The sequence below is a fragment of the Argiope bruennichi genome, chromosome 9 (assembly GCF_947563725.1).
Source record: "Argiope bruennichi chromosome 9, qqArgBrue1.1, whole genome shotgun sequence".
Lineage (NCBI taxonomy): Eukaryota > Metazoa > Arthropoda > Arachnida > Araneae > Araneidae > Argiope > Argiope bruennichi.
This window is the reverse complement of record NC_079159.1, coordinates 2,890,404-2,902,770: the sequence shown is the minus strand read 5'-3', so window position 1 is coordinate 2,902,770 and position 12,367 is coordinate 2,890,404.

Below are 12,367 nucleotides of genomic sequence, written 5' to 3'. Positions count from 1 at the left end.
ATGACAACCTCAAAAATTGCGTGTGCAGTTGGTTGTAACAGTAGCAAAAAATTTTTTTTAGGTTTATGGCATTTTGCGATTATGTTAGGAAGAGATAATTACCTAAATAATTACAGGAAAAACATTTGATTTCGTAAAATAATATTCTTTGTTTCATTTTTCTATTTTCTGGTATTCTAAGATTATAATAAGGAAGCGCAATAATTGTCAATATATTCAAACTTGAAAATTTTCATGAATTTTCACGTTTCAGATTGCCCCGAAACTGAATAATACATTTTTGGAATTCGGTCTGTCTATGAACAGGCAGATAATGTATTGAGGTGAGAGCCATTAAATCAGACATGAAGACTTAACACCAAATTCGTTGAATTCGGTCGAAATTCAGACAGAGATCAACGAAGTCTATCTGTCTATATATTCCCATATGCGCACGGGCCTGATACTCAAAAATGCACTGAGCAGAAGCAATGATTTGATATGTAGTTTTAACATTGAATTCGTAGATTTTTATTAAAAAGAATTGTACGAAGTTCGTCGAAGGGAAGTCTGCCTGACCTCATGCGTGGGAAACACAGTGATTCAAGAACACACTGATGAACGCGATGAAATTTTCTGTACAGTTTTATTACGGGAATTGCAGATGTATATCAAATTTTCAACCAATCTGTGAAAGGAATGACCATTTGTTAGTGTGTCTATTCCCGTGGGGTTGGTGGTAAGATCTCGGCTTTGGGATCGGAGGGTTTAAGGCTCGAGATCCGATTCCACCGAAGAATTCAATCGTGTAAGCCAGTCTGGTACATGTTAAATCCGTCGGGGGCAAATGTCTTCCCGCTGGTGTGGTATGGAAGTTTGGAGTGGGGGAGGGGATTCCAGCTCAAGTGTCTTCGTCGTCATTTGACAGGGGTTAAAAATTGCGAGGTCCGTCCCAAAATAGACCTAGAGTTGCTTTTAAACGGGACGTTATTTTAACTAAACTAAATCCCTATACCTCTCCTCTTCCTACTATCTTTTTTTGGGTACACAAAAGGAACTAGAGTGAGATCAGGAAAGAAGGTACTAGATTGTCTATTTATGCACACAAGAAAATCGGAAGGAGAACTCTCCTACTGGCTACTGCATTCAAGTCATTTGTTAAAGGTAATCCAACTAAAATCCAATCCAACTTACTGTAACAGCTGTCTCTCGTAAGGTATTTTGAAATTGATCGGAACTGAATTAAGTTGTCAAGAATTCTTAAGCAATGCAAGTCTCCGTGGTCTCCTCCACATTTTCCAAACTCTTAAAATTTTTCATTGATTTTAATTTTAATATCTATATAAAAAAAATTTTAAACGGTAAATTTTGATAAATTGACATAAAAGAGCATTTCATTTCGAATCATTTTCAAGGATTGCCTATGAAAAATTTCAAAATCCAAATTCAAAAATAATTTCAAATAAATAATTGACAAAACTATTTCGTAACACATTCTAAATTTATTCATTAGACCTCAAAGTTTTTTAAATTATAAGGCAAAGCAACCCATTAAAAATGTCGTTCAACTTAAAAAACTTCACAAAAATTGCTAAAAAGGAAATATTAAAATAATATTCTGGAATATTAGTATCTATATTAAAATAATATTCCAAAATATAAGCTATGCTCGATTTTACTTGAACAATTTAAGTGCATAAGTTGTAAATAAAGTTTATCCAAAAATATCTGGGAGCCTCCGAGTCCATCAAAGCATCAAGCAGTTGCATGATTTATCCATTTATTAATTAAACCCAAAAGTTGGTATCTAACTGCATTCAATTAGTTTCATTCCTTGATTTCATTCTTTCACCCAGGACTGTGCTAAAGGCTGAAAAAAATATTATGCATGAATACTATCGCAAATATATAAAAATGTTAACATATTTTATTTCAAAGTACACAAAAACGAACGCCGTTCCATGCACAAAAAGGCAAAGGTGAGAAAATAAAATCCAATACAACCGATTCACCTCCACTATTTTATTTTACGATGCGAAATACCCGGACGCAATGCCTCATGCGGGAAAAAAAGGGTGGAAGCTAAAAGAAATCCCCAATCGTCGTGCTGCCAAAAACTGACCTCCCTCTTCAGAAAAGCGGAGGGTCAACAGAATCGTTTGACCACTGACTCTCCTCCCCCAGCCTTTCAAAACAAAAGGAGGAAGACATCACAAGAAAGAGCTCTCTCGTCACCGATTTTGAAAGGAAGCCGCTCGTCAAACGAAGGGGAGTGCGCGAAATAGGCAAGACGGACAGCTCACATCCCGGATATTGAGACCTAAACAGGGGTCAAACGTTTCTCTGACCACCCCCCTCCTAGACGAAACGGAGATCTCATTCACTTCTCGTGTCTGCGAGAGGGGCATGTCAAGAGGTCGGATAGATATCGGTCTATTTAGAGGTTTTTAAGACGGAAGGGTTGCCTCGGCGTGATGCCTACTTGGCGAAAAATGTGGCGCAAAAACAGAGAAAGAGAGGACATTAGCGGAGTGAAAAATTCATTGGGTAGTAACGCAGCCGAAAACACTTTTCTTAATGTCTTATACTTCAAAATTAATTTACTATATAAAAGCGAATTTTTGTTTGTCCATATTTTATGCGCTGCCGTATTGTTCATCCGATGGCGATAAAGCTTTGCCAAATGATTGCTTGCATTCGTGCCAAGGTTATAGGCATAGTTGTTGTGACTTATGGCACTTTACAAGCCCGCTGACAGGTATCTGTCAGCGAAATAAGCCGAGTGAGCGTCTCTGGTTTTTTCAATAGTGCCAACTAGGGCCAAGAGTACGACTTAGCTACTTCATGCTTCACATTCGCTTGCACAGCCCCCTGTTACAGGTGGGCACATTCACACACCTCACAGATAGAACACAGAAAAAGAATAACCATGCCCAAACCGGGACTCGAACTTGGGACGCCCAGATCATGGGGAAGGCGCGCTACCCCTATGCCAGGACGCCGGCCTAGGGATTGTACAATTATTATATGAAAATAAATTTTTGTTTGTTCATATTTTATGTTCTGCCATACTTTTCATCCGATGGTGATAAAACTTTGCAGCCTTAAAGCTTTGAACCTAGAAAATCCATGTTTTTCACATGGCCAATTGTATTTGGATGCTCTTTAGTCGGACAGCCACGAATTTATTTGTTCCAGCTGAACTAAAACTATTGTCTACCCTAAAGTATACTTGAATAATAAAGTTAAAAAAAAGAATAAATGTTATTTATACTTCTCTGCGGCAGCAACCCGCTGGGTACCACCTAGTAAACAAATAATAAAGAAATCATGATTTAAAATATGCTGCAAAATTTGATAAATAATTTTTTTACAGAGAAGTTATTTTATTTAATTTTTTTTTCTCATCGTGGTCTGAAGTAAATTTCTGTCTTTCGTAAAAGTGCGATAAATAATTAAAAAAACCACTAGAATCTTCAACTTTATCTAATTGTTTCATGAATATAATTTAATGATTCCATTAAGAACACAGATACGAATTTTAAAGCTGTCATCAAGCAAACTGCGCCCAGTTGAATTAAAACTATCCTGCTTTCTGAAAATGTTATATGTTTCTTATTTATTTATTCTTTTTTTAACAATCCTTTTTAATTATGGATAACTATGAATTTAAGAATTCTTGTTTTAGACGATCAGTTCCCTGATTTTATTTCCTCCAGTTTCCGATTCGTCTTTTCTTTTCAATTCCCCTCGCCCAGCCTTAAAGTTACGAGCGTCTTAGACAGTTGCTTACCTTTCCTATTTACTACTCCGGTCGTGCTACTCAAGAAAAAAGAAGAGAAGTTAAATGTAACAAGAATTCTATACTGGCGCGATCGCTCAGTGGCGCAAAATCAAGCGATCAGTATGCCAAATCTGGCACTCTCCTCGCCATGTCGGCATTCCGGTCAAGGGCTACCGCCCCAGCGGGTGTCGGTGCCCGCCCCTTCTTGGCACCTGTGGCCGGGACAAGTTACTGACAGCTTCCTCCTCCCCTCCTTCTCGGATCGCGCGGGATCCAAAGGGTTGGAGAAAAAAGGCTTGCTGCTGATGTGTTTATTAGCGGATGTTTAATATGCGCGGCCATTCTTTGAAATGAAGTTGGAATTTCAAATAATTGATATTCAGATCTCTCAAGGAGAAAAAACAGTATGCACAAATACAGAATGTCGGATGGCAATAGTCCAATGTTATTGAGTTCGAGTAAAGTTGAGTTATATGAACGTCCCTTTTTTTAAAGCAACGCTAGGGCTATTTTGGGACGGACCTCATCATTTTGAACCGCGGTCAGATGACGAGCGTGACACCTGAGCTGGTGTTGATTTTTATGCAGAATTTTATAGTTCGCTATCGGCCTCCTCCCTTCTGTCTAAAGATTAACCGAAATGAAAAATGCACGAATCAAACAATGTTCTGGATGTGTAAGTATTAACAGAATTTAAAAAAAAAAAAAATGTGATTTTTTTTTTCTTCGTTTTAATTCTTTACTTTAGTGTTTATGCTCGTTCTTCCTAGAAAACACAATCAAATTGTTCTACGATTTTGAAAAAGCAACAGAAAATGGATTTAAAATTTTGTTTAGTTAAAATAAGAAAATTGAACTCATTTGTTAATTGTTATTTAATACTCTCTAGAGTTCACGATTTTTCCTAGAAAATACAGATTCGCGAAACCGAACCAATGACTGGGGAATTCGGGAATTATTTGTAGTCGTCTGGGATCAATCTGTTCTTAGGTAACCTTCGAAAAGTAAGTCATACTTCATCTAATAAGAATTAATTTTAACGACGACTCAATATTTTTAAAAATCACATTCACAATGATATTTGTGTTTGCGGTCATATTTTTGTTACAATTATTTCAATTATTCTTAGAAATATATTTTTGTTTTAAGTGTAGAAAAAGAAAAATGGTTCCTTGTGGAATATCTTAGATGAACGAATTCTTTTAACAAAAATGTTGTGCATAAACTATAAAAATCAAATAAAGTTGAGTCTTTTTATTCACCTTTTGAATAAAAAGAATGATCGCTGTTCATTTTTATAAAAATTCCATTATTTTAATGCAATTCTTCGGAGAAAAAAAAATCCCTACTATTTGATTGTAATAAAAAAAGAGCAAAAGCTTTTTCAAATATTTTTAACTTGTTTGGCTACAAGTTTGGAAAGACGAATTTTTGTAATCGATTTTTTGCTCACTTCTTGACATATTTAAGTTTTAAAATTTTTCAAATTTGTATGTTTTGAAGACAAAAAAAAAAAAAAAAGAAGAAAGGGGGAAAAAAACTTTTATAATATTTTCTAAACATAATTATCAGCTAATCTCTTAAATAAAATTTCATTTCATGTTGACGGCGTCCTCTTAAATCCCCCCCCCAAAAAAATATTAATGAACTTTTTATGAGTTGAACCAGTTTATGAATTTTTGCTGGAGAAAGCTTAGATCTCTTATGTTTAATCTCAGATTAATAGTTATCATTAGAAGTCGAACCCATCCTTAGAACATGTTGTATTAAATTGCAGATTGTTTAAATCGCCCTTTTAACCTTTTCCTATTGAACTATTCTGTCGGTTTCATTTATAGTAAGCAACGTGGAATATAAACTGCGATTTTTCATCAGCACTGTCGGAAACAATGTGTTACAATCACAGGAGAGGGGGAGGGAAGGGAATCGAGAGTAGAGTGACGAGACCCTTGCCCCCCCCCCCATTCCGTGAGCATCTCCGTCACGTATATGACAGGGAACATATCGTAAGTCAGGATTTGGGCGCACACAGCGATAACTATGACATCATCTCAGAACATCCCTCCGTGACCCCACTTGCGTGAAATGGGTGGCAGGGGGAAATAGAATGAGCATTCGGAGAGGGGGAGGGGTGCTCGAAGGGGAGGAATGTGAGAGCAACAATGCGGGAGAGTTCATCCCCTTTTTTTTTTTGTTTTATTTATGTTTTTCCGGTGATCCGAGTCCTGCCCAAGCACTGACGTAAATTATCATATTATGTTTCTAAGTATCAATTTCTGTATGTGAGCGAGAGAAAGCAACTTCGTGGCCGTGCGTTCACAGCCAAGATGAAAAAGAAATGCTCTCAATTTAGTTTCTCCTCCAACCTGCCCGCAAATAGATGATACAAAAAAGGAATAATTTAAGAAAAATAAATTATTCTTGTCTGAGATTTATATGGGCTTCATTACACCATTATTTTTATTTAAAATGTTTTTTCTAATGACGAGGCAGAGGGAAAAAAATTAGCGCATGCACATTGCTAATTCAACCCTCTAACATTAATTATTTCCAAATATCCCTCTAGCTCCGAAACTATATAGAAATTGTAAAATAATAATAATAAATATAAATTGTGTGGGCTTGTAAAAGTATTTGGTTGCGGTATTCAGAAAACAAACTAATTCAAATGTTCAACGTTTCAGAAAAAGAAATTAAGAAGTAGCGTAAAAGAAACGACTAAGCAGAATAAAAAATTATGAAAATTGGTTTATCACATCAGGTATCGAATATAGTATCCAGATTAGATTGACATCAGATATCTGAAGCCACACAACTTGAAAACGTCAGATCATTGATCCAGATTTATCTGTAATCTAAACCGGAGGGAAGGGTTTATTCGAAACTTTCTCACTTTCTCCCAATCTTTCCCTTCTTCTGATTAAAATGACGGACCTTGGGTGAAGACGCGAACAACTTGCACGGCAATGGTAAAAGATAGCGACGATGTTTGAAGTGAAGCTGTCATTTTCTTCTGAATCTATCGTGCAAATGTATGTAAACTGAACGCCTTGTTGCCGATCGATTACTAACAAACTACAGATAGAGTCACAAGATAACTTATTGCATATTGTAATGTCTTGATCTTGACTGATCAAATAACGAAGCAGAATTTCCAGACAATTCTTTATTTTACAGCCCTATATACAGGGTGTTGCCGAATTCGACCGACAAATTCAGAAGGGTGATAGGAGGCATCAAGAGGGCAAAGAATCACCATACAACATGGGGCCCCAAACGACGTTTAGGGGGTAAAAATCGCAAATATATAAAGAGTCGGCGAACTTTTGGAAACTGTAAAAAATTAATAAAAAAAATACCAAAAGGTGTTTGAACAATGAATTTTTTTAAGTGAAAGCACATTCTTGAAGGCTATTTTTCATGTAAGTAACAAGCCGATTTGATGAACCAGGGGGTCGTAAATTATTGAAAACGAAAAAGTAGTTTAGAACACTTATCTGCAAAAATATTAAAACTTTAAGAAAAATAAAAGCTTGAAAATATAAGGAATTTCATACTCCTTAGTTTGACATAAGTCTGTTGTGTGAATATTGAGGAGGTTTTAAGATATTCAAGAAAAACTAAAATGTTTGCCAGGAAACATCGCTGCAACATCGGTATCGATGTTTACAGAGGGTGTTGCCAAATTCGAAAGGTAAATTTAGAGAAATGATAATAGGTATTAAAGAGATTAAAAATTATCATAAAACATAGGGTCGCAGGAGACGTTTTTTTCTGTGAAAATCGCAAAAACAGACATCGAAGATACAATTAACCTGGCGAAGAGAATGGCCCCATGAATGCAAGGATTTGGAACAAGGTAGTCGAGAAGAAGAAGTTTTCTCGTATCTAAATTTTCCATGCGTTCGAGGAATATAAAAGCTGTGATCATTGCAGAATTGATGGTTCAAGGAATATAAAAGCAGCTTATATTCATTAAAGAGAGTGCAGAATTGATAGTCGATAAGTTTCATTCGCAAACAACATGTTAGATTTCACGAATGACGAATATGCGGATATGCATTTAATTCACGATCGAACGAATGGTAATGGACGGCTAGCACAAAGAATATACCAATAGCAATATCCAAGTAGGTGCTTACCACACCACAGCACCTTTGCAAATATTAATAGACAGTTGCGGGAGGCAGGATCCTTCAAAATAACGAGGCCAAATGCAGGGCTCGAACGCCTCAGTGGCGCAAAGCACCTTGTTTTCTTGCAGCGGGTCCTTCCGGATTTACTGCAGGAAATACCGGCCATTGCACACCAGAACAGGTGGTTAATGCATCGTGGTGCACCAGCGCATTTTTTTAATTCTATGCTTAACTAACTAGATGATACATTTCCTGGGACGTGGATTGGACGTGGCGGACCTGTTGATTGGACTTCAAGTTCCCCGGACCTTAATCCATTGGATTTTTTCTTCTGGGGCTATATGAAATATCTTGTTTATCAGACACCTTTGGATACATTGAAAGATCTCGTAGCACGGATCGCAGTCGCTGCTGGAGAAATCGCAAGCACACCTGGAATGTTTGAGCGCGTCCGGTGGTCCTTTAAACATCGGTGTCGATTGTGTAATGACCTTCACGGCCGCAACATTGAGCAATTTTTATTAAAGTTTCTCATCGTCACCTTTCTTATGTTAAAATGTCTGTGCTGCAAATGTATGCTGTATCTGTATTCCAGCAAATAAATTTTCACCGTCGTTTGCGAGTTTATATTTCTTTGAAAATTCTTATCGCCTTGATGCCTACTATTACTATTCAGAATTTTTCAATAGAATTTTGCAACACCTTCTGTAAACATTGGTGCCGACGTTGCAGCGATGTTCTCGATAAACATTTTAGTTTTTCTGGAATATCTTAAACCTCCTCAGTTTTCACACTACAGACTTATATCAAATTTAAGAGTATAAAATTCCTTATATTTTCAAGCTTTTATTTTTCTTAAAGTTTTAGTATTTTTGCAGATAAGGGTTCTAAACTATTTTTTCGTTTTCAATAATTTACGACCCCTTGGTTCATCAAATCGGCATGTTACTCACATGAAAAATTGCCTTTAAGAATGGGCTTTCACTTAAAAGAAATTCATAGTTGAAACACCTTTTATTATTAATTTTTTACAGTTTCCAAAAGTTTGCCGACTCCTTATATTTTTGCGATTTTCATCCCCTAAACATCGTTTGGGACCCCATGTTGTATGGTGATTCTTTATCTTCTTGATGCCTACTATCACCCCTCTGAATTTGTCGGTTGAATTCGGCAACACCCTGTATATACAAAAGAACAACTTGTTCTAATCTTGGTTAAATAAATAGTTATTTGCACCTGCAGTAGGAGAGACAATAGTCGAAGTCGAAAGTTTATCTTGAAACTCAGTTGGTTCTCGGACTCCGAACTCGTAGGCGTAGTCCAAAAGTCTGCATGCAATTCGCTTCTTCTCTTCTCTAAAAAAAATCTCCGCACTTTATTTCGACGACAATCTCCGCCTCTTAATTTACATTGGTCATTTGATCTCTCTTTCGGCCAATCGGCGTTCAGCAATATGTTTCCTCAGCGGCGCCGGTAGGTCGTGGGAAGGTCCTTTTAGTGAAGCACCTTTCATACCTGACTATTCTGGAACACGGAGTTATCATAGTCCTTTCACAATGAGATTTAGTATCCAGATGTTTGGACACCCCTTTCTCTTTGAAGGTACTATCAATATCTCTTGGACGAGGAATTCCCACATGTGGCCTTTCACTGTAGTCGCTAATGAACAGATGCGAGACCACCCAGGTGAAAAGATGCACCATCTGGCTATCTCGAGGAGTTTAGTCATTAACAGCGACGACGCATCTGGCTGTAAATGTCTTATCAGTCTGGGAAACAGGGAAGGTTACAACTCTCCCACCCTTGCGGAAAGGTTTTTTTCTTGGTTTGAACGAGAAAAAAAATCCTGATTATCTCCAATAAACTTGTTCATACTACTGACAGAGGCTTAGTTACAGCATTTAAAATTTACTCTTCCTGAATACATATGTAAACTAAAATAATAATAATAACATATTTATACACTTTTTACGGCATGGCAGCTCTCTGCCTTTCCTGCTAAATCAAATATCATTTCTTATTTTTTTTTTTTTTTTTTTTACAAAATTAAAAAAAAAATTCTAATTGATTTACAATTTTAGTTCGAATTTCACTGCGATTAAGAGCGTCAGCATTTAAATATTTTTTTTCCTGCCTTGAGCCGCACTTTCTGTTGGAAAGGTTGTAATTCCGAAGACCATCGCATTAACCCCGCATTTGATCCAGAATTTGAATTCAACCTGACCAAAGGATTATGGTCCGTTTCAATTACAAATTTCTGCCCATCTAAATAGTATTTTAATTTTTTTTAGCGCGTAAATAATGACTGCACACTCTCTTTCCGTTGTACTGTATTTGCTATCAGCATTCGAAATTTTTTTTCTTAAATACAGAATGGGATTTTCTTCTCCCTTTGAGTCACGTTGTGACATCCCGATTCCTATTCCGATATCCGAAGCATCCGTCTGGAGGAAAAATTCCTTTTTATAATCAGAAGCTTACAATATTGGTTTTTTTTTTTTTTTTTTTTTTTTTGTCAGTCTGAGCTTTAACTCTTCAAAAGCCTGATTACATTCTTCTGTCCAAGTAATCTTTTCTCTCTTAATTTTCCTTTTTAAAACATTTGTTAAGGGGGCTGCAATTACTGAAAAATCCTTTACGTAGTGAGCATAATATCTCGCTAAGCCCAGAAAAGCTCTAATTTGCGTTTTTGTAGTGGGTGTAGGAAAATCTAAGACGGCCTTGATTTTGACTTCCGCGGGTATTCGTATTCCCCCTCCTATGATATGTCCCAAATATTTAGTATGATTTTGGGCAAATTTGCATTTAGACGGCTTAATAGTTAAATTTGCGTCGCCTACACGTTTTAAGACTTCTTCTATGTGTTTCAAGTGATCCTCCCAATTCTGAGAGTAGATCGGAATCTGAATACGGAACGGCGAAGCTTTCCCAGTTCTCTAACACCTGTGACATGAGCTTACTAAAGAAATACGGGGCGTTAACCAAACCAAAAGGCATTCTTAACGGGACATAGGTTCCGAAACTTGTCACAAACGCAGCGTAACGTTGTGCTTGTTTACTGAGGGGAATTTGTCAGTACCCCTTTGCTAAGTCAATTACGGTAATAAACTTTGCGGCGGACACTATTTCGACACGCTCTTCGACATTTGGTAACGGGAAATATTGTGTTCGCACAATTGAGTTCAAACCTCTGTAATCTATACAGGGACGAGAGTCTTTTCCCGGAGTTTCCACTAAGATCATTGGAGAAGTATAATCGGATTGACCGCTTTCAATGATTTTTAAATCCAACATTCTTTTTATTTCAGTTTTAAGGATCTCAGTCTGACGCTGAGAGGTACGGTACGGTTTCGACCTAACTGGTTCATTACTAACTAATTGTAGGTCGTGCTCGACTAGGTGCGTTTTTCCGGGCTTATTCGAAAAAACCCTTTGATAACGACCTAGTAATTTTCTCAATGCATCAATCTCTAATGAACTGAGTCGATCCTCTAGAGCGCTATTCCTAATTATACCTTCAAAATCATACACATTTGGATCAGAGATTGGATAGGGAATTTCTAAACCCTCTGATTCATCTTCGAGTTTTTCTCTACTTTCACTAATAACCAGATTTATTTGTTCGGGTCTTTGATGGTACGGTTTTAACAAGTTCACGTGGTATATCTGAATTCAGACCCTTTTGTTAGCCATTTTTACAATATAATTGGTGTCTGAAAGTTGACTTTCAATTAAACCAGGGCCGGTCCACCGTACTGCCATTTTATTCGGTTGAGAGGTTACGAGAATTAAAACCTGATCCCCTACTCGAAATTTACGACGTACCGCGTTTTTGTCGTACCAAGTCTTTCGCTTCTCCTGGATCTCCGTCATTCTTTCCACGGCTAATTCCTGGTATCTCTTCATCCTGTTTATAAGGTCGAACATGTATTCGGCCACGGAAGAGTCGGTTTCTTGGGGTTTCACCCAATGTTCATATAATAGGACTTCCGGCGTCCTTAAATTTCTGCCATGCACAAGTTCTGCGGGGCTAAACCCTGTAACCTGTCTCATGCGTGACCGTGCGCAATACTAACAAGGTTGCGGGGAGGTTTCTTTCCCAATCATTCCCTACTCAAGACATAAAACTTACAAGAGTCTTTTGAGAGTCCTGTGGAACCTTTCAACAGGATTCGATTGCGGATGTACCGAACTATGCGTTACTTTAGTGCCAAATCTCTCAAAAAATTCAGTCGTTAATTGACTAGTAAATGTACAGTATGCTAGTACCTAGGTCACATTGTACTTCGCGAGGAAATTCCATACGACTGAATATCTCCAACAAAGCATCCGTCACCGATATGGAACTTATATCTTCGACCGGTATTGCGTCCGGATATTTAGAGGACATACATATCGCTGTCAATAGATATCGTTTTTTTTAAGTACTAATAGGAAGGGGTCCTACAGCATCGATATTAATTTTGGA